At 34.4% G+C, this 20,809-nt stretch overlaps 1 protein-coding gene and 1 non-coding gene across 2 annotated transcripts in view; both read right to left on the bottom strand.

The window, feature by feature from the left end:
• GPC5 (glypican 5) overlaps positions 1–20,809 on the bottom strand; it is a 1,483,371-nt gene that overhangs the window by 789,570 nt on the left and 672,992 nt on the right. The gene's annotated exons all lie outside the window — the stretch shown is intronic.
• On the bottom strand, positions 5,202–5,327 carry LOC112611190. The gene has a single exon (XR_003116573.1). It is a non-coding gene; the product is annotated as a U4atac minor spliceosomal RNA (small nuclear RNA).

Below are 20,809 nucleotides of genomic sequence, written 5' to 3'. Positions count from 1 at the left end.
TAGGAATTTAGGGACTCATTAACTTTGCTAAACATGGAATTTAGGGTTTTAAAAAACTAATTATTTCTTTACTATTTTTATATCCAAGTATACTCTTCTCATTACTCACAAAGGACAAATCTTCACCAAGTCCCAACCCCTGCAGTCAGGGAAGTAATTTCATTCAAGCATCCCTTGAAAGCAATTATTTATGCTCTCCGCAGAAATTGGGGTAAATTTGTTGTGGTTCCATTTATTTTCTGGAGATTGGAGATTACATGTAAAATAATTTGAATGCTTGATAGATAGACTCATAACTATTTGGTTAATACATTTTTAAAAAGTAGAGCATAAGTGAATGATCCCAACCATATATCAGAGAGAGTTTGATCCAATTTAACTGACCTTCCAGGTGCTCTCAAACTGCTATTTTGATATTTAAGAACACTGATGTGAGAGCTGCTTTCTGCATTATCAAAATTTTCAGAACCAAAATTATTATTAACAAAATTGGTTTTATTGAGAATTATGTTGATTGTTGTATTCATATGAATTACTTTAATTGTTGTTTTCATGCTCTCTGCATTAAAAAAAGGATCATTTAAATCCGTGGTAAACACTTAGGTATTTGAAGAAACACTCCTCTAGGTATCTTCTCTACCTGATATGTTCTATCTTGGAGTAATAAGCATCATTTATTTTGTCATAATGATTGCAGCTCAGTTGCCTCTGAGTTTTTAAAATCTCTAAGCTTCTCCTGTTTCAAGTTTCTTTATAACAGTGCTTGTCAACCTTGGTTACACTGTCCAAATGTCCAGCCTGGACCCCAGATCAATTATATCAGAACTCTAGGGGTGAGACCCAGATATAGGTAATTTTTAAAACTCTCAGGTGGTTTATATGCACTTATGTTTGAAAAACACTATTTAGAGTGAGAAATAATCTCAGGCTATAAGTTTTCCTATTAATAGCCTAACGTATTACAAGTGGCAAAATGACATCAGCGAACATTTTGGCTATAAAATAGAGCTACCTGTTTTATTCTAGCACTGCTGAGATAGTTTTGTGAAACTTTTGTGTCTATGGCCCTATACTTAGAAATTTGAGACATTAAATGGTGATAAAAATCTCTTAGCTATATTTATTCCAAGGCTGGAGCATGCTTCTTCTGATTTAAAAATGGCAGCTCTTTCTCTCTCTCAGCCAAATTTGTTCATTTAATTATGTACCTAAAACAATTACAATTTGAACAAAAGTGTCACTCTTAAATAATGAAAACGTTAATAACTTTCAGGTAAACAAAAAGTTATAGATGCCATTTATTTCAAGCAATTTATTAGTACACGGAGTTCCTAAGGGCATCATTTCTCATTAATAATGCCTTTATATGAACTCTTAAGTATTAAACTTTTGATGCTAACATTTATGGTACCCAAAACTCCTTCATGTCATATCATTAGGCATTTTAGCTTACTAGTCAGGAAACGTCCTTTTTATGGCTCATTATAGCTCAAAAGAGAACCATCTGATTTTGATCTCACCTTCAAATTTCAGCTTTAAGTTCTTATTTATTTATTTATCTTAAATTTGCTGCACTTAATTTTCAAAACTCTCCCTTGGTTTATTTTTTTTTCAGCAATTTCTTTCTTGGGCCCAAAGCATGGTAGGAGTAAATAATACATACTTCCTTCATTAATAAAGAGCAAATAATTTTTCAGAAGGTTTCACTCTCATTTTTATCCTTACCATAACATACTCAGTAGGCCCAGAGTGATTTTGATTTGGACAATCAGTTTGTCATTTTCCTTAGTGGGACCTATTATACTCTGAGGTTTCAAAAAATCCTTCACCATGACATTTTAAGTTAGTAAGAGATAAAATTAAGAGAATATGATTGATTATTAATCATGATGTAAACTCAACTGGTCTTGGAAATGCAGTGAATCTCATGACTATCTGATTTATGGGACTTGGTTTCATGACATTCACCCATAAACTTCACCTGAAATTTTATTTCAGGCAAGCTGTTGGTGCCAGGTTGCTAGGATCTGAATAACAATGTAAATTTGGTGTATTCTGTTTAAGTCAGTGTTACTTTCCATTTGGTAAGGAGGAGCAGGACAAGAATATTATCTTCTGCAGAGAGTCTTTCTTGATTTGCTTCTGAAAGTAGAATTGACCACTCTCTTACTATCTCTCCTTCATGTGCAGATTTATATATTAAAGATCCCTTATGGAAAGTCATTTTTCTTGTCTTCCTCCTCAAACTTCAAGGGCAGTGATTCGATCTGACTCATAACGGTATCTCCAGCAATTAGGGGCTCCCACTAGGTGCTCAATAAATGTTTGCTGAATGTTACACTGCATATAAATTGTTCTTAAACAATAAGGAATAAAAGGAAAAGTTTTTAATTCTCCTTGGAACATGAGATCAGAATTAGATCACAAACTATTATAGCATTTAAGACTTACTACGTGATTATAAAAACATTAATATGCAACTTGATAGTCCACATTATTCACCAAACCCAAAAGTTTATTTTACTATTTTACAAAACCAAATTCACCCACACATTTGCTGCCATTATGCATATTCAATTAATGTTCAGATACACATGTCAAATTCAAGGGCTATATCTTAAATACTAATTGTTTCCTTGGAATAAAATTTGAACTTTCTATAGTAGTAAACTATTTTATGAGATTAGGCAGATTTCTTGTTACGACATAAAAAATGACAACATCCATTAATAGCCAAACTTTGTGTAAAAGAAACACTCTGATTTATTTTTAGCAGTGTCTGGAAAATCTCACAAAGTTAGCTTTGAGTAACCAAATATAAACTTAGAAATAGAATAAACCAATGCAAATGGATGTAAGAATAGTATTTCTTAGCAAGCAATCTAAATAATGTATACAAAGTATATCAATATTTCTCATAAATGAAAATCTATCCTGTGTCACCTTATCAATAGTTATATAATTGGTAGTTATTAACTAATAACAAAATGACATATGGAATGATGAGAGTCTAACCACCCCCCACTAAAAAAAAGCAGGCAAAATGAATAGTGGTTCCTTTCCTAATCATCTTAGCCTTTTTCTTTCTTTGATATCATTACTTCATCTTTTAAAAATAAGAAAACTTGGAAAGTCTGGATTTTCTTAACATGAAAACAGAAGCATCATTTAATGGATGTCATTACTTGAAAACACGTTACTTAAACAGCGTGGTAAATTATTGCCTTTCTTAGAATAGTAGGAGTGAAAAAGATCTTATAGTCTACAGTTTTATTTTCTTAAGAAAATTTTTTTCCTTATTAAATATGCAGCATATCAACATATGGAAATAAATGGAAATGGATGAGGCCCACAGACTTCTTTGCTGGCTCATTCTTTGAGTTTTGGTAATGGATCCCAAGGGATAGCTACAGAAAAATAAAACTTCAGGGAACAAATATATCCTCGTGGACATAGACAACGTCTTCCATTCCCCAAGACAGCATGACTGTTCTGTGTTCACAGAGTCCATTTACAGTAGAATATACCGCATGCCCATGCTTAAATTATATTTCTATTTAATATTTCTAGATAATATTTAAAGTATAATCCCTTATGGAAATTATTATTAACTTTTAAAATTTAATTTCAATAATTTTGTTCCCATAAAATAGAAACGGCATTATTTTTCCTTACTGCTTGAATTCTTCTTTCCTATCACTGAATAAGATGCCTGCCTATGTAAATACACCAAATTTCTTAGCATTTTCATGTGCTTTGCAAATAAAGCTGTCTAAAACAAATTCTCTAACTCAATTTCTGGTTTTGTTGTAAACCACATACTAGTTAATAGCATAGCACACCTGATTTGACTTGGCATTTTCAAAATTGATTTCTTGCACTCTGCAAAACCAATTAGCTCTAATCTTGCAAATGCAGTAGGTTTCTCTTGCCATGATTATTATTATGCAACCTATAGATATATTATGTCATCTCTTGGTTTATATAATTGTGATTTGCCATTCATTTCCAAGAGAAAACCTATCCCTAAAGCAATAGGTTCTGCCATTTTCTATTGACGATAAAGTGATATGTATTATCTTAACAGCAAGCAGTTTACAAAGAGGGGTCTATATAAACCACCATACTCCAAATCCAGAAGTAATTCCTGGGGAGGAATTGATGTGTCTTTAATGTTTTGCAGTAAATGTCTTAGAATTTAAACACAATTAGCCTTGAGTTTGTGGTTTGCTTCTATTGCCTACGGATAGCTGCAAAGAACAGGCTAAATATGATGGATTTCCTAAAGGTTTTCAAAATATGCTGAATAATTAAGTAGGGTTAGTGACAATTTAGGCTGTATTAAGGTAATGACATCTCTTTCTGTTTTCTTTAATAATTTCTATTCTCAAATTGTAATTCCTTCTTTAAAATTGGCAATAGCAATTTGACAAGCATTGTATGTAATTACAGTTCACCTTTTTATTCAATATGCAATGACTTCTGTTCATTCACAATAAAACGAAATAGATCTACTATCCTGGATAGCTATTTCATAGCCATATTAGCAAGTTATTTTTATATATGTCTTTTGTTTTCTGTGTCATTATCAAATAAGAAAGAATTCTGAGAATTCTACATCTTGTGTTTCTGTTGATGAGAACCCTAAATAACTTATGCTTAAAGAGATTTTAGAAGAATACCAATATATGTTTCTCTGAGGTTCCTCTTAGATTATCAGGAGGCAAAAACGTGAAATAATGGGAAATCAAATTTTTAAAAATCCTTAATTTTTATACTGTGTATGGTTATATGAGGAAAAATAAATGAAATGATTTTAGGATTAGTTAAAATATTTTTAATTTTTATTTCAAATTTCAAATGCAGAATGAATTATATTCAATACAAAAGGCATCTACTATTACTACAATAACTACATTTTAATCAATAATTCGTGTATTTATATTTACATAAATTCCATCCATTTTCTCATTATACGACTGCAAGCTTCATTGTATAAGACTTTGATGCTTTTAAAGAGCAATAAATAACAAAAATGAAGAATACACATTAGACCTGAAAAAATCATATCAACACTCTATATCAAATGTATTTGTAATATTAATAAAATAATGAAATCCAACTTAAATACGATAAACTCCTTTTTATAAAATGAGCAACTTATGTGAACTTTAATAATATTTTTTAAAGTTTTTTTTATTTTTTTAAATAATTGCACCAAGGTAAAGCAAAGCCCTAGTTGATGCAGGCATGTTGTGTAGGCATTAGCAGTACAGCCCTCATTATGCACTCATTGGACAGTAGTGCAACCCCAAGGAAAGGATGGTTAACTTAAGTGAATTTCACCTAAAAAATACTTATACCTCTATGCAAAAGTGAGTCTCCCAGCTAAGAAAACATATTTTATATTTGCTGCAGTGGTAAACAAATCACAACTAGGATGATGTTTTCTAAATGTTATTTATAGTAATGAAATACAGAAACATTTTAAAAGTCAATCTTGGCTAAATAAATAAGGGTACATACTTATAAAGGAAAACTATCCTACAGTCATTATAAATGACATCATATATTGACATGGAATGATCTCAATCATATACTATTGAGTGAATTTAAAAGATTATACACAAAAGCATATCTAGTATATTCTATTTTATATAAAATAATTATAGGGTATAGGTATATATAGGAAGAGATGGCTATATGTATGTCTTCAACATAAATAGTGGTTGCCCTTGGGGAGCAAGATTGATACTGATATATATTCATTGATATTCAACAATGAATATCTATTTCTTGGCCATGTGCTAACAGCACAGATGATCTTTCTGCAATGACTCTGAATCTTTTAGTTTATTTGTGCAAATTTATAAGGTGCATGAGAAAATTTGTTACTTCTATCTAATAGGTAGTTACCCTCCAGATGTGTGCCGCATTGTTGAGACTATTTGTGGTCTTCTCATCTTAGACATTTTAAGATGATATAGATATGAACATATTCTGAGCAGCTACAGCCAATTAATAAATAACCCCTCTGTGATTACTCCCTAAATCTGCACAGGAAAAAGCAGGATACAGTACAGTTCAGTAACAACCACATATCCTAATGGTCAAGTCTTCTTAGATAAAATGTACAGTTTTATGAGAAGAGAGCAAGGCAATTCAAGTTTTTTACGAGCAAAAATTAAGAGAGGTAAGAAAGAAAAACACGATACAGTGCAAAACAATTGCAAAGGCTCAGAGTCAATGGTTGTCTAATTGGGATGAAAGAAGACCTTAACATTTGCTCCAATCTTTGTGTAAGGAAATAAATCTAAAGACCCAATTCTGGCTGAGTGCGGTGGCTCACGCCAGTAATCCCAGGACTTTGGGAGGCCGAGGAGGGTGGATCACCTGAGGTCAGGAGCTCAAGACCAGCCTGGGCAACCTGGCAAAACCCCGTCTCTACTAAAAATTCAAAAATTAGCCGGGTGTGGTGGTGGGCACCTGTAATCCCAGCTACTCGGGAGGCTGAGGCAGGGAGAATTGCTTGAACCCAGGAGATGGTGGTTGCAATGAGCTAAGATTGCACCACTGCACTCCAGCCTGGGTGACAGCACAAGACTCCATCTCAAAAAAAATAAATAAGTAAGTAAATAAATACCCAATTCTAATGTAAACTACAGACTTTGATAACAGTGAGTCAACATAGATTTAAAATGTAAATATTGGTTAAAAAATAGTACCACTGTGGTGTGGGATGTTGATAGTGGGCAAGGTTGTGCATGTGCAGGGATGGGCTGTATGGAAACTCTCTGTATGTTCCACACAATTTTGCTCTCAAACTAAAAATGCTACTAAAATAAAGTTTATTAATTTTAAAAAATTCTGGCCATGCTCAGTGGCTTACACTTCTAATTCCACCACTACGGGAGGCCAAGACAAGTGGATTGCTTGAGATTAGAAATTCAAGACCAGCATGGGCAACACAGTGAGACTATCTCTAAAAAATAAATAAAAATTAAAACTAAATTTAAAAAAAATCTAAAGACCCTCTGTTAATTTAGCTGTTGGAACCACAATAGTGGTTGTCTTCTAATCATCCTAGAGGACTCAACTGAAATTCAATCTTCTTCGTGTGTCTCTGGAATTCATAGTCAGATGACTGGGATGGAGTCAATGAGATCCCATTCAATTATGTCTTCCATTTTCACCTCTCAAAAGGACCTAGGAGACTATAGGCCTCCATCCAGAACTAACCTGCTATTTCAGAGGTGTAGAAAAGGAATGAGACAGCTATACAATGCTTTTTTTTCCTCTTTTTTTCTGTACCCCAATAAAACGGTCTACTTTAGAGGTTAGATATAAAGAGTACAAAATTTGTTTTAAAAATACAAAGGCTGTTATTGGGAGCGCTAAGTCTTCAACCATATTTCGTATCTTGTAAGGGTACTATTAGCCTCCAAATAAAAAATAAAATTCAAACCATTATACCATCATCCTGGATCCATGTCAAACAAACCAACTTAGAGCTTTCCACAGGCTATGATGAGATACATGTCTAGATACAGAAATAGCCCTGTGCCATAGGGAGATGCTGTATCATATTGACATTTCAAAATAGATTAAAAAAAATTGAAATCTACTTCTGGATGCATCACGAAAAAGCAAGAGACTTGGAGCACATTACTAAATTAAATGTACTAAAGAGAGAAAGAGTATTTCCTTATCCACTGCTGAGTAACAAGTACCCCTAAACTTAGTGATTTTAAACAATAACCATTTTAGTTTTTCTTGATTCTGCAGGAATTGGGGCAAGGCTTAGTTGGATTTGGTATTCTGGTGTGTTTTAGGCTGGGAGCTTTAAGAATTCTTTTTTTTTTCTCCACATTTCTTCACTTTATATGGCCTCTCTCAGTTTGGCTACCTTGAGCTTCCTCTCTTTCTGGAGATGTTAAAAGAATTGGACTGCTTACGTGGTAGATGGCCTCCATGAGGGAGAAAGAGGAAGTAACAAATCTATTGCCATCCAGACATGGAATCAATTGGCATCATTTCTATTCCACTCCATTTTAGTTGAAAAAGCCAGTCATAAACCAGTTGAGATTCCAGGGAAGGGGCAATGGACCCCACCTCTCAATGAGAGGCATGGGAAAGAACTAATGGTCAATTTTTAATCAATTACAGGAGGGAGTAAGAGGTCTTCACAGGGTGTTTGGCAAATACATCTGTTTCTATTAGGCAACTGAGGTTAATCAAACTAGAGACTGTTTTATGATATTTGAATCGATATTTTCCTCCTTATCTGGGTTGGAGAGAGGATATCAACTTGATAACAGTGTCATTATTTTAGAAAAATAATGTAGTATATTATATTGCTTTCCTTTATATCTTGACAACTATATAAACCTACAAAAATGAAACAAATAAGCAAACAAACAAACAACCTAATATGTACACACGCGATTATTCCAATTTAATTAGTATGGCATTGGATCACTACCTTTTATTTCCCATTTAAAAAATATGTTAGTGTGATGTAGTTACAGAAAAAAAAAAGACATTCAAGAAAATATTAATTCTCATTACCCTTGGTACAGAATATTTTCTTCTAAATGTACAGGTAAAAATTTATACTACAAATGATATAAATGGAAAAAAAAAACCAAAAAAACAAAAAACCACGATTGTGGTAAACAGATTCATGCTCCCCTCTCCTGAAGATTTTCACATTCGAATCTCCAAAACCTGTGAATATGTTACCTCACATGGCAAAAGGGCCTTTGTGGTTGTGATTAAACTGAGGATTTTGAGATGAGGAGATTAACCTGGATTATCAGGGTGGGCCCAATATAATCCCAGAGGTCTTTATAAATGAAAGAAAAATGCAAAAGTATAAAGGAGAAGGGGTTGACATGATGGAAACAGAGTTCAGAATGATGAGGGCAGGAGCCAAGGAAAGCAGGCAGTTACTAGCAGCTGAAAAAGGCAGGGAAGAGATTCTGGAGCCTATAGAAGGAACACAACGTTTCATTTTAGCCCCATTAAGATCCATTTCAGACTTCTGACCCACAGAACTATAAGATAACATATTAAACCACTAAATTGGTAGTAGTTGGGCATGGGAGCAACAGGAAACAAAGTACTAAACATTTAAAATAAGTTTATAATTATTTTTAATGATAGCTAACATACATTAATAAACCGTTTAGAAAAAATTTAAACTAATGGTACAGTAAAAACAGTGAACTACAATAAGGCTATTAAAGTATTGCATCTGGGATTCAGAAATACTCTGATTTTTAATAATATTGATTGAAGGCATGCAAATGATGCTTTGAAAATGATGCCTCGCAGATACATAATTCCTTTCTGAAACATATTATGTAATCTACTTTAAGATTTTGGAAATATACACGAACACCCAATGATAAATTAAATATACTTACTTTATTTTAATTTATGCAAAAGACATGCAAGGTATTTAGTTTATAAATTCAGGGTTATTTCCGTATTAGAAGGAAACAAGCATTTCAACTCAAAATTGTTTGATATGATTGGAAAATAGGCAGTAAATATTGTTGCTTTACATATTAGAAAAGTTAAAACATTTAAACTTTTGAGATTTCAAGGACTTCTATTTGGCTTTATAGAAAATCCTCAAAAGAAGAATATTGTGTTACCAAACAAAGCAAAACATGGTTCACACAATTCTACATAAATTAACCTAGAGATAAAGTTTACATCTTGAATTTTATTAGCAATTTTGAATTTATAATTCATAAACCTTAAAAATTTAAGGGTATAAATCCTTTAATAATCAATTACCACATGCAATTAGCCCATAATCACTGAAATATACAGTTGGGACTAGAGCTCATTTCAAATCTCAAAATACAAAGTCACTTAATTCAGAACTCCATCTGTGCCTCAGTCTCTAGAGTCTGACAAACAGCCTCCAAATTGTCTTCAGAGTTTTCATCAAAACAAGACACCAGTTTGGAATCTATTTTAACATTACTTGCAACATATAGGGACTCACACTGCATCTGGTTTGACTTTTCTCTAATGAAAGTTGCTAGTTGTTCTGTGTCAGGAAGGATGTAAGTATTCCCTAGAAATAGTGCTGTTATTTAGAATACAACAATAGAGAAATCAAATCCCCAGATCTTATATTTCCTATTCATAAAATTGTAATTGGCCTTTTTATATCTATGTTACTCTTGAGACAGAGAATTAACTTTATGTACATATATGGGATACCCATAAAACTCAGAATAGTTCACATTTTTATTCTCTAAAAAGAATTAGAAATATAGTCAAAGCATATTTTCCTTTAATCCTGGGGATTTTGTATAGTTTAATGTTATCTCTTGAGGTGATGTTAAATATCAGTATTGTAAATAACTGGCAAGGGAAGAACTGCAGCATGATCTTTGCAATAGTACTGCAAATAAAGAAAAACAGCCTCACAAAAATTATGTTTCAGTTGTCGGACAATATCAACTCCTTGCAGATAGCAAATATTTATATTCTACTTTGTCAAGTGTGCAGGTCTTGTTGTGTAACTCATCAGGTTCAAAGTCTGGTTTCACTAGTCTCTATAATGTGGGTTATAACTTGGGCTCATTGACATCCTGTAAGCTTCATTTTGTTCATATAAATTGCAATTTAAAATGCCTGCATCAGCAATTTGGGAGGCATGAGTTCTAAGTAAATTAATATACATAAAATACTCACCACAATTTCTGATTCACAGTAAATGATCATAAATGATTGCTGATATTAAGGGTAACCAGAAAGAAAGCACACTGTTTCAAGTCATGAAGAAGTGAGAGTTCCAGAGGCAAAAGCCGCCTTGTCTTTTGTCAGACTATGAAAAACAAGAATATAACTTTTTTTTTAGAAGAATCAAAAGTATGTCTTTGTCCTGTATCTCTGTTTATTGTGTGTGTGTGCGCGCTTAATAAACAAAGTCAGAATTCATTCAGCATTTGAATCAGAGTCTACACACACACCTCCAAAGTAATTTATTATATTTAAGATGTCTATTATATTGTCTCCTCCATTCCTCCCTCTATAAGTGAAATCTATTTTATTTATTTATTTATTTATTTATTTATTTATTTATTTATTTATTTTGAGACAGAGTTTCACTCTTCTTGCCCAGGCTGGAGTGCAATGGCACGATCTCAGCTCACTGCCATCTCCGTCTCCTGGGTTCAAGTGATTCTCCTGCCTCAACCTCCTGAGGAGCTGGGATTACAGGTGCCTCCCCCTACGACCAGTTAATTTTTTGTGTGTTTTAGTAGAGACAGGGTTTCACCAGGTTGGTCAGGCTGGTCTCAAATTCCTGATCTCAGGTGATCCACTCGCCTCGGCCTCCCAAAGTGCTGGGATTACAGGCATGAGCCATTGTGCCCGGCCATAAAATCTATTCTTTAATTCCATAAGGCAATGAATAAATGTCAAAGTAATATGCAACTTCTTTATTGCTATACATTAATGTATAGCAATGTATTTTGTACATATTTTCAGATATGTGTATATAAAATTTTCACAAATAATAATAAAACAATATAAGTAACATTTCAAAAAACAAATAATAGGAAGAGAAAGAAAGATGACCCAAACCAAAATCTAAAAAGAAGAAAGAGAAAAAAAGGAAATAAAAAATGTTGTAGACAAAGGTACATTCTCTGGGTTGAAATTCCAATGTTTTATGCAAGGAAGAAGAGTCCTTCTTGCCTCGGCTCAGCACCTTCACGGGCTGAACATTTGTGCTCAGGCCCTCTGTTGACTAGAAACAGCAGATGAAAGGAGAAGGGCAGAGACACTGGCCACAGAGAGAGGTGACCTTTGACGTCAGTGGTAGATAACTGATATGTATGAATCTTCCATGACTGATGTGCTGAACCTGCCTTACCCCTAACATAAACAAAATACAATTTAGTGTCCTCTTCCACCACTCCTGAATTGAAACTTTATTCAGCAGGCCTCATTTTCACATGTTCTTGAATGGACTGGGAAACAACCATGGCTGCTCTATTCAGTTTTAGGTAATTGAGTCCTAGAGTCATTTCAAGTACAAGTTTAAATTTAAGTACAGTTCAAATTTAAATTCAGAAGTCAGTAGTCTAGTCCAAGATCATCATAATAAAAACAAACAAACCTGATTTACAGTAAAGCTCTGTTTCCTCTCCTGGACCTGCTTTAAGCTGGAAACCTAGAAGGGGACTTTTAGGGGAGAAGGTGGTATCTTTCACCTTTTGGGACCCTTGAGGGCTCCTACAGGGTCCTTTCTTCCTGCAGATCCCTTGACTCAGGTGGAGCCAACTGTGTCCCTTTGGGGTGTCATTTGCAACTTCCTCATCTCTAGGAATCTTTGCTGTATAACTCGACTCTTTCTACAGATGGCTGTTTGTCCTACAGGCAACCTTAGTGGACATAACCCAAAGCAGTTTTGTTCGGTTTTCTCTCCCATGCATTCCATGACAGGTCTATGGGAGATACTCACATATCTCTAACACTAATAGATTTCAGCAGTGCAGGCCAATTTTAATCGGATGTCACTTATGCATAAGTCCAAGCATGGATCAGACCTAATACACATTCTGTTTTAGTGTTCCCAAGAATGAGTGTGGCACAAGCCCTCTGTGTCTCCCACCCTCAGGGAATATATTTCAAAATTGATCGTTTGCATTTTATTTGCTATCACTTGGTTTGGAAACATAAGAGCTTTCCCTTACTCCTACCTCAAAAAAAAAAACTAGGGACTGATGCATCAGCTCTCTAAAAAAAAAAAGTCCTGTCATCAATGTTCTCTTTCCACATCTGACCACTTCATACGTCTGGTCTAGAGGGTGGTCCAGAAGTTGCGGAACAGATTCTTCTTCTCTCACTCTTGTTGTTAATTTGTATATGAGGGGGACTCTGGCTTTTGTCTTACCTTGACTTTGTTAGCCTGACGCCAGGCAAAGCTGAAGTAGATTTCCACTGTAATGATGTGTTTCACACTATCAGCCTAAACAGCTGAACCTACTGATGTCAAAATGTATATCTATTTAAATCTCAATAATCTCTGTGATACTGACCAGTTAAAATGAAACAGAGCTGGTCAGCTCAAGGTGTGGGTTCCAGACCAGCAGCCTATGCATCACATGGGAACTGGTTAGAAATGCAGTCTCATCCAGGTGCAGTGGCTCAGGCCTGTAATCCCAGCCCTTTGGGAGGCCGAGGCAGATGGATCACAAGGTCAAGAGATCGAGACCATTCTGGCCAAGATGGCGAAACCTTGTCTCTACTAAAAATACAAAAATTGGCTGGGCATGGTGGTGCACGCCTGTAGTCCCAGCTACTCAGGAGGCTGAGGCAGAAGAATCACTTGAACCCGGGAGGTGGAGGTTGAAGTGAGCCGAGATGGTGCCACTGCACTCCAGCCTGGCGACAGAGCGAGACTCCATCTCAAAAAGAAAAAGAAAAAGAAAAAGAAAAAAGAAATACAGTCTCTCCTCTCCTCCTCAGACAAACACTGAATCCCAATGTGCGTTTTAGCTGGTTCCCTGAAAGAGTCATATGCATAATAAAGTTTGGGAGGCACTGCAATAGGCAATTATTAATAATGATGCTTTTAAAGTCATCTGTCAAACTGTACTCCTTATAAAATTAATATCTTCCAAAATGTGTTCCACAAAAATTGAGGGTTATAATCAAATATATTTTTAAAATATTAAGTTAAATAAAGTGCAGCAAATTTCCTTTCTGCCATACTTCGGAGAGTCCAATTAAGCATTGCTCTACTCCAAGAGAAAAATGGCATGTGCAATATGTCTTCAAGCCATTTCACCTTGAAGCTACGTTTTCTTAGGATGATCTATTAATATCTTTTGGAACACTGCGGTTTGTAAAAAGCAGATTGAAAAATGATGCCCCAATTTGCGAAGAAATGATCAAATTCTATTATACAGACTCAACTTTACACATCAGGAAAAACGCCTATTTGAGGTTTCAAATTACACATTGTAAAAATTGTTTATGTGAAATGTCTTATTTTCTAAAGATTATATGGTAAAATAGCTTATCTTTGCTCCTGTCTTCCCACTGCTGTCTCCAGACACATTACTACTCTCATTCTGCCTACTGGACTCAGGGACTTGGCACTGATCTCAAACAAATCTCAACATCTTTTTGCATGTTCAGACTCAAGATTTCTCCCTCCTTTTGCCTCTTACCAAATTGAGTGTCTGTATTACATTCCTCCAAAAGTAGATAATCCCCATATAACCACTCTGTGAAAGCCACCCTCTGATAGGTAAGGTCTGAAATTGCCTGGATATGCTATTCCTTATTGCTTTTTTTAAAATACAGAAGAGCTAGGCTTTAAAATGTCTTATCCCAAGACAAAACAAAACAAAACAAAATTACGTATGTTGTTACAATTCAAATATGTTTTGCCTAAAACAATCTCTGAATATCATGAGGATGAACTCTACTTAATCATTGGAACGAAGTACCATGTGCTAAGAAATCCCAAAGATTGTAAATATGGACATATGAATACACTCTCCTCATTTTCTCTTAGAATCAGGTCTTCATTGGGTACCCAGTGTTTCTTTCTTAGTTATTTCATTATTTAAATATCTTTTGTCTTTTTTCTATCATTTTCCATGACCCAGGAAGACAAGTTTTCTGCTTATGAAGAGTTTCCAGCCAGCTTTTTCTCCTTTCCACTTAGAGCTTATCATAGACAATTTGTATCAAAAATGCAAGCTACTTTTGAATTTGCTTTTAAAATTTTCCAGACATACTATTTTGTAGCTTTAAAAAAATCACATTTTTAGATTCCTTCATTTCCTCTTCACTTTCATCATAAAAAATAGAGTCTGGCTGCCATTTTATGCATTTTTTGGTCATAATACAATTAAGTTAGTTAACATTGCAATCTAATTTCATCTAGCATCCCAAATTATAATTTCTGCTATATTCAATAGGTGCAGAGACAATTAAATGATTAAAACATTATAAAATATTAATTTGCATAATACTAATAGTCTGAAGCATTTTAGAGTATCTTTCCCACCCTGCCTATTGTAAAGGAACAATTAATCATCAATATGAATAATTCCCCAAGAAAAAAACTAAGCAGAATTGATAATACGCAAAGAAGCTCAATGGTACATAAACATCTATAATTTCTGCTTTCCTAGTGTCTTTTTATCTGGAGCTCAGATTTTTACCAATGCCTGTTTTACTGTCTCCCTGTATTTATTTATTCAATAAATGTTGATCTAATGCATATTAAATACTAGGCTCTGTTCCTGACTTTGGGGATTCAAGGAAAGTTAAAAATATATATAAGGTCAGATAGTGATATGTACTAAGAGCAAAAATGAAGCCATTTAAATAGAAAATGACTTGGGTAGAATAACAAGGAGTTACTAATTTAGATATATTTAATCAGCTATATATTAGGTATATATTTTTGATCAGATTATCCCAATTATACTCTGTCAAGTTAGGTGAAAATCAGTGTTCATTTTAGTTTCTCTTGAAGTCATTGATTATTAATAAGGTATCCCTCCATGACTTTTCTGTGGCCCATATATTTTAGACTATACCAAAATTTCTGTCCAAATTTACTTAAAATCCATATGGCCTCTTTCATTTGACATGCTTAGATAAAAACAGATAGAAAATTCATCTTACTTATATAAAATAAATCTATTCCAGCCAGGTGCAGTGGCTCACGCCTGTAATCCCAGCACTTTGGGAGGCCGAGGCAGGCAGATCACGAGGGCAGGAGATCCAGACGATCCTGGCTAACACGGTGAAACCCCTCTCTACTAAAAATACAAAAAAAAAAAAAAAAAAAAAAAAAATTAGCCAAGCGTGGTGGCGGTCGCCTGTAGTCCCAGCTACTCGGGAGGCTGAGGGAGGAGAATGGCGTGAACCCAGGAGGCCGAGCTTGCAGTGAGCCGAGATCGCGCCACTGCACTCCAGCCTGGGCCATAGAGCGAGACTCCTCTCAGAAAATAAGTAAGTAAATAAATAAATAAATAACTCTATTCCAAATAAGCCATGTTTCAACTGAAATCATGATTATTTTAACAATGAGTTGTTGTGTCTTCTTGTTAAGGAAAAAATGTTAAGGACCAGAAACATATAGGGAATTTCTGATTATTATTTGGTCAACATTATAAACAAGCCATTGGTCAACTTCATGAAATTGAGAAAAAACCCTTGTGACAGCTTGGTGTCATATATGAAAGACGATCTGATAAAACACATTTAAAAATTGCTAAACATTTGTTCAGGCAATCTATTAACAATGTGAAATTAAATGTTTAAAAGAGTCAACACTGGAAAGTTCATGGATGATTGGTATAAGGATCACAGAAGTCAGCGTACTGAATGGAAACTCTGCCATGTAAAAATGAACACTACGAGTTTTTAAAACTTACACAAAATATATTAGCAATGGATGTGCTGGCTTTCTGCAGAGATGTTCCTGGAGACAATCCTAGCATGCAAGAAGCCTCTTCATCCTCCTGGCTGACTTTCTATGTTCTCACAATAAAACTCTGCCCTCCAACCTGTTTTTGTTTTAATTCCTCTGCAGTATTTGGTGGGATGTATCAAAAGATTGTTATAAACACCCAAGAATTGTAATACAGCATAGCCAAATCTCAATTTTGAATATGAAGTTAATATAATAAAATATATGTAATATAAAATAAATTTATATAATTACATATACATAATCTATACTACAATGTCATATGAATAACATATTATACATGATTATATGTAATATGAAAATGATATTACATATAATTCAGTAATTACCACAAATCTGTCAGATGAGTTTTATTATTTAAGCAATAAATATGGGAAGAAGAAGGCTGAACCTTGATTATTTGGCTTCATGTCTTTATTTTTGTAGTATAATGTTATCTTTCATCTAAGGTTTTCACTATATACAACTGTGTTTCTAGACTATAAGTTGAACTATTATATTCCAAATAATTAATATAATACCTCTTTTTTTTTTCTTTTCTGAGATAGAGTCTTGCTCTGTCGCCTAGACTGCAGTGCAGTGGCGCGCTCTTGGCTCACTCCAACCTCCACCTTCCAGGTTCAAGTGATTCTCCTGCCTCAGCCTTCTGAGTAGCTGGGATTGCAGGTGTGTGCCACCATGCCTGGCTAATTGTTTTTTGTTTGTTTGTTTGTTTGTTTTAGTAGAGACGGAGTTTCACCATGTTAGCCAGGATGGTCTCAATCACCTGACCTCATGATCCTCCTGCCTTGGCCTCCCAAAGTTCTGGAATTACAGGAAATACCTCATTTCTTAATGTTTGCTGAACAAATATTAACCAGAAATGAAACATACTAGTTTAAATATGAGTTAGAGGGTTTAAAATAAAACTACTGCAAAATAATACCTATATATGCAACATATGCCCTTCATTGACTCGCTGGCTTTATAAAGGTTAGAAGTAACTGCGATAATAATAATAATGATAAAAGTAATCATATTATGTGTCAGAATATATGGAAGATACAAGGCTTACTGGATGATCACAGAAATAAGGAAAAAAATACATATATATTACATATATATGGCATAAAAAGAAAGTCAATAGGAATGAGAAAAAATTGATGGAGGAAGACATTTGTCATTCATATTCTGGGTACATTTTTCATTACTGGAATCGAACTCCTTGGTGTTGGTGTATGTTTTCATGCTATCCAACTGAGAATTCAGATCTAAGATGATTTAATTAATGCTGTTTTTGCAATCTATTTTGTTATGAAAAAAGAAAATGATCAGGGATGATGTAAACTAATCTTGCTGTAACTGTAATTATTAGCATGGGTTTCTTTTCTTTCCCTTCATTTTGGATTCATATCAAACCACGGTCCCTAAATAGACAAAAGTAAAGGTAAGAGGAAAGAGGAAATATTTCACACATCTATGGTATCACTGTGTGTTCTTATTTGAAAATTGAATTCTCTGTGCTAGAGAGGAAAAATAAAATAAATTCTGTGAAATCACTTAAATCTACTGCATTTAATGAGGCAAGAATGGACCTCAAAAGTGCTTTTGAATATTACTTGTAATTGGTTTATAAAAACATTAGTGATTTTAAAACATTCAATGGTATCATATAGGCATTTAAGAAAATCCATGCAAAAATATACACAAATGCCTTATAAAGACAGAAGTCTGCATGCTGCCATTTGCTGCTCAGATGTAAGATACAAGTGTGTTTTTGTCCTTTCTTTCCAATGATGTAAAATTCTATCTTCATTAACTCCATGGTTTATTTACAAGTACTTGAGAAGCAGAACCTCTTTACACTTGTAGGATTTTCTAATAAGATGCAGAACTGTGTGACTAATCAGAAGAATATTGGAAGGACTCTTTACCAAGGTAAGAAGATAAAGGTTTTGGGGGGGACAGTGAAATAAAAATGAATTTTCCTTCTGGAAATCAGTATTCACTTGAAAGAAGACCCAATTAGAAATAAGAACATTTGTTTCCTTTGGTGGAATAATCTTTTGATCCTCAGGACTGCCTAGAATTATAAAACTTGATATAGTGTCCAGTTGAAACTCCTAACATGATTCTTAGTTTTCAAAAGATAACATGCGGAAGAAAATAAGCATTCAATGTAAGGACTTTGGATGGAAGGGTTTGCTTGGAGAATATAAAAACGAGATGACATTCATTTTGAACAAAAGTTCTTTCTTGAACTTGTAAGAGATAGATGAAATATTTTTAGAAGAACATAATGGTATAAAGAAAACTAGATTTAAAGAAGAGACTTTAGGAAATGTAATCATCTATTGTTATACTCATAAGTAGGTAATAGTGATTTTTCTTTCATTAAAGATCAAGCTTATTTCTTGAGACATTAGTGATTTTTTTTTTTTTTTTTGAGATGGGGTCTCTGTCACTCAGGCTGGAGTGTGGAGTGCAGTGGCGTGATCTTAGGTCACTGCAACCTCCACCTCCTGGGTTCAAGCCATTTTCCTGCCTCAGCCTCCCGAGTAGCTGGGATTACAGGCGCATGCCGCCATGCTCAGCTAATTATTTTGTATTTTTAGTAGAGACGGGGTTTCAGACATTGGTGACATTTTAAACTGAATATTCATAGCCTCTGGAATGCGGTAAATTATTTTTTTTTCTCATCCCCCATATCTGCACTAGGAATATACTCTGAGCATCAATATTTATCCCAAGACCCAAATATGGTCTACCCCTGTGAAGCCTTCTTTTATTATCTCAGTTGCCATAGTTCTTGTGTATCACTTCCTGGTCCCCCCTCACATTTTATTCTTTCCAACAATACATCTTCTCTAGTGACATTAATTATAAATCCTCCTCAGTTTTTCATTTTTAAAATCATTTGCATCTTAAGTACCATGAAAGTGGTCTATATATAGTAGACAGCTCTACAAGTGCTTGAAATGACGATGTTTGTGGCCCACGGTGATGGTGACAATCATGATCATGATGGGGGTGGTGGTGATGACAGTGTGATAAATCATCCTCTCCCTCTCCAAGTGTTCTAGCAAGCCCATAAAATATCCCAGGGAAAGTTTAGGAATGAAGTTACTCCCTTCTCCTTACCACTGTTTAGCTTCTTCCTTTGGTAGGAGTGATCTGATAGTGATATAATAAGTTTGACATCTATTTGCTCATGGTCGGGGTTAATGTCCTAAACTTACAGGTTCACGTATTGGTCCTCTTTCTCTTTCTATATACCCACATTGATTCTCTGTCTTGGAAATTGCTTGCCTGTAAGCACGACACAATTTTACACAAGATTACTCTTGAATCTTGCCTTTTCCATACAATAAACCAAAGAGAACAGGCTATATTTTATGCAGGGAAGTATTCAGTTATTCAACTGCCCTGTTAGCAATTTTGGGGGGTACAAGTTCTCTGGAGGGAAAAAGAAAGTCGAGCATACTCTGAAATCCAAGCTATATTTTCTAAATCAACTATGCATCTATAATAAAGCAGATTATTTCTTCTCACTCTGACTTGCTATATATTTCCAAATAGGTTCAGAAACATGAACCTATTTGGAATAAGATGGGGTATTTAATCAACCAAATAAATACACTAACGATAGTGATCATGATAAAATTATTTTCACCAACCTTTTAAAGTTGAACAAAGCCAGAGTTTTAATTTTCTGCCAGAAGTAGTCATATTCAAAGAAAATTTTCTATTAAAACTCTCTTAGGAAGATACTAGGAATAAATACATCAATATCTGGATGGGTTATGTCTTTGGTATGATCAAATATTGTTAGTGCATTGAAACATCTTACTATACTTCAAATTATATTAAAAGCTGGTTGATAAGGTGTAATACTCTCAATATCCACCCTAACACCTTTCTGGCATGCCAGAGCTGGACAGAAAAAACTTCAATTCCTATAACTCTTGCTGCCAGGTTTTATGTTTGCCAATCAGATATCATAGTGCAAGATTCCTATTCAGAACTGAGTCACTGGGCAAAGTAAAACACACACGTTAGCTTTGGCAGAGGCAACTACCCAGCATTCAGATTAAACAACATCCTGACTAGTTTTTGAGACATCACCTATGATGACAGCTTCTGATTCTATGGCTCCCCAATCCATGTAGAGGCAACGCTGTGTGGCCATCCAGTTCTGCTCAGTACAGGACTGTTTCTAGAAGCTCAGCTTAGGGCCTTATTTTCATAACCATTTTAGTTAACCTGTGGGTTAGTTTTACTCCTTAAAAAAAGATGTATTCTTATGAAGAATAGTCTGTTATATGCGGTTAAATA

Source organism: Theropithecus gelada, chromosome 17, assembly GCF_003255815.1.
Source record: "Theropithecus gelada isolate Dixy chromosome 17, Tgel_1.0, whole genome shotgun sequence".
In the NCBI taxonomy this organism is placed as follows: Eukaryota; Metazoa; Chordata; class Mammalia; order Primates; family Cercopithecidae; genus Theropithecus; species Theropithecus gelada.
The sequence above is the reverse complement of the archived record's forward strand: the minus strand, read 5'-3'. Positions and strand labels throughout refer to the sequence as shown.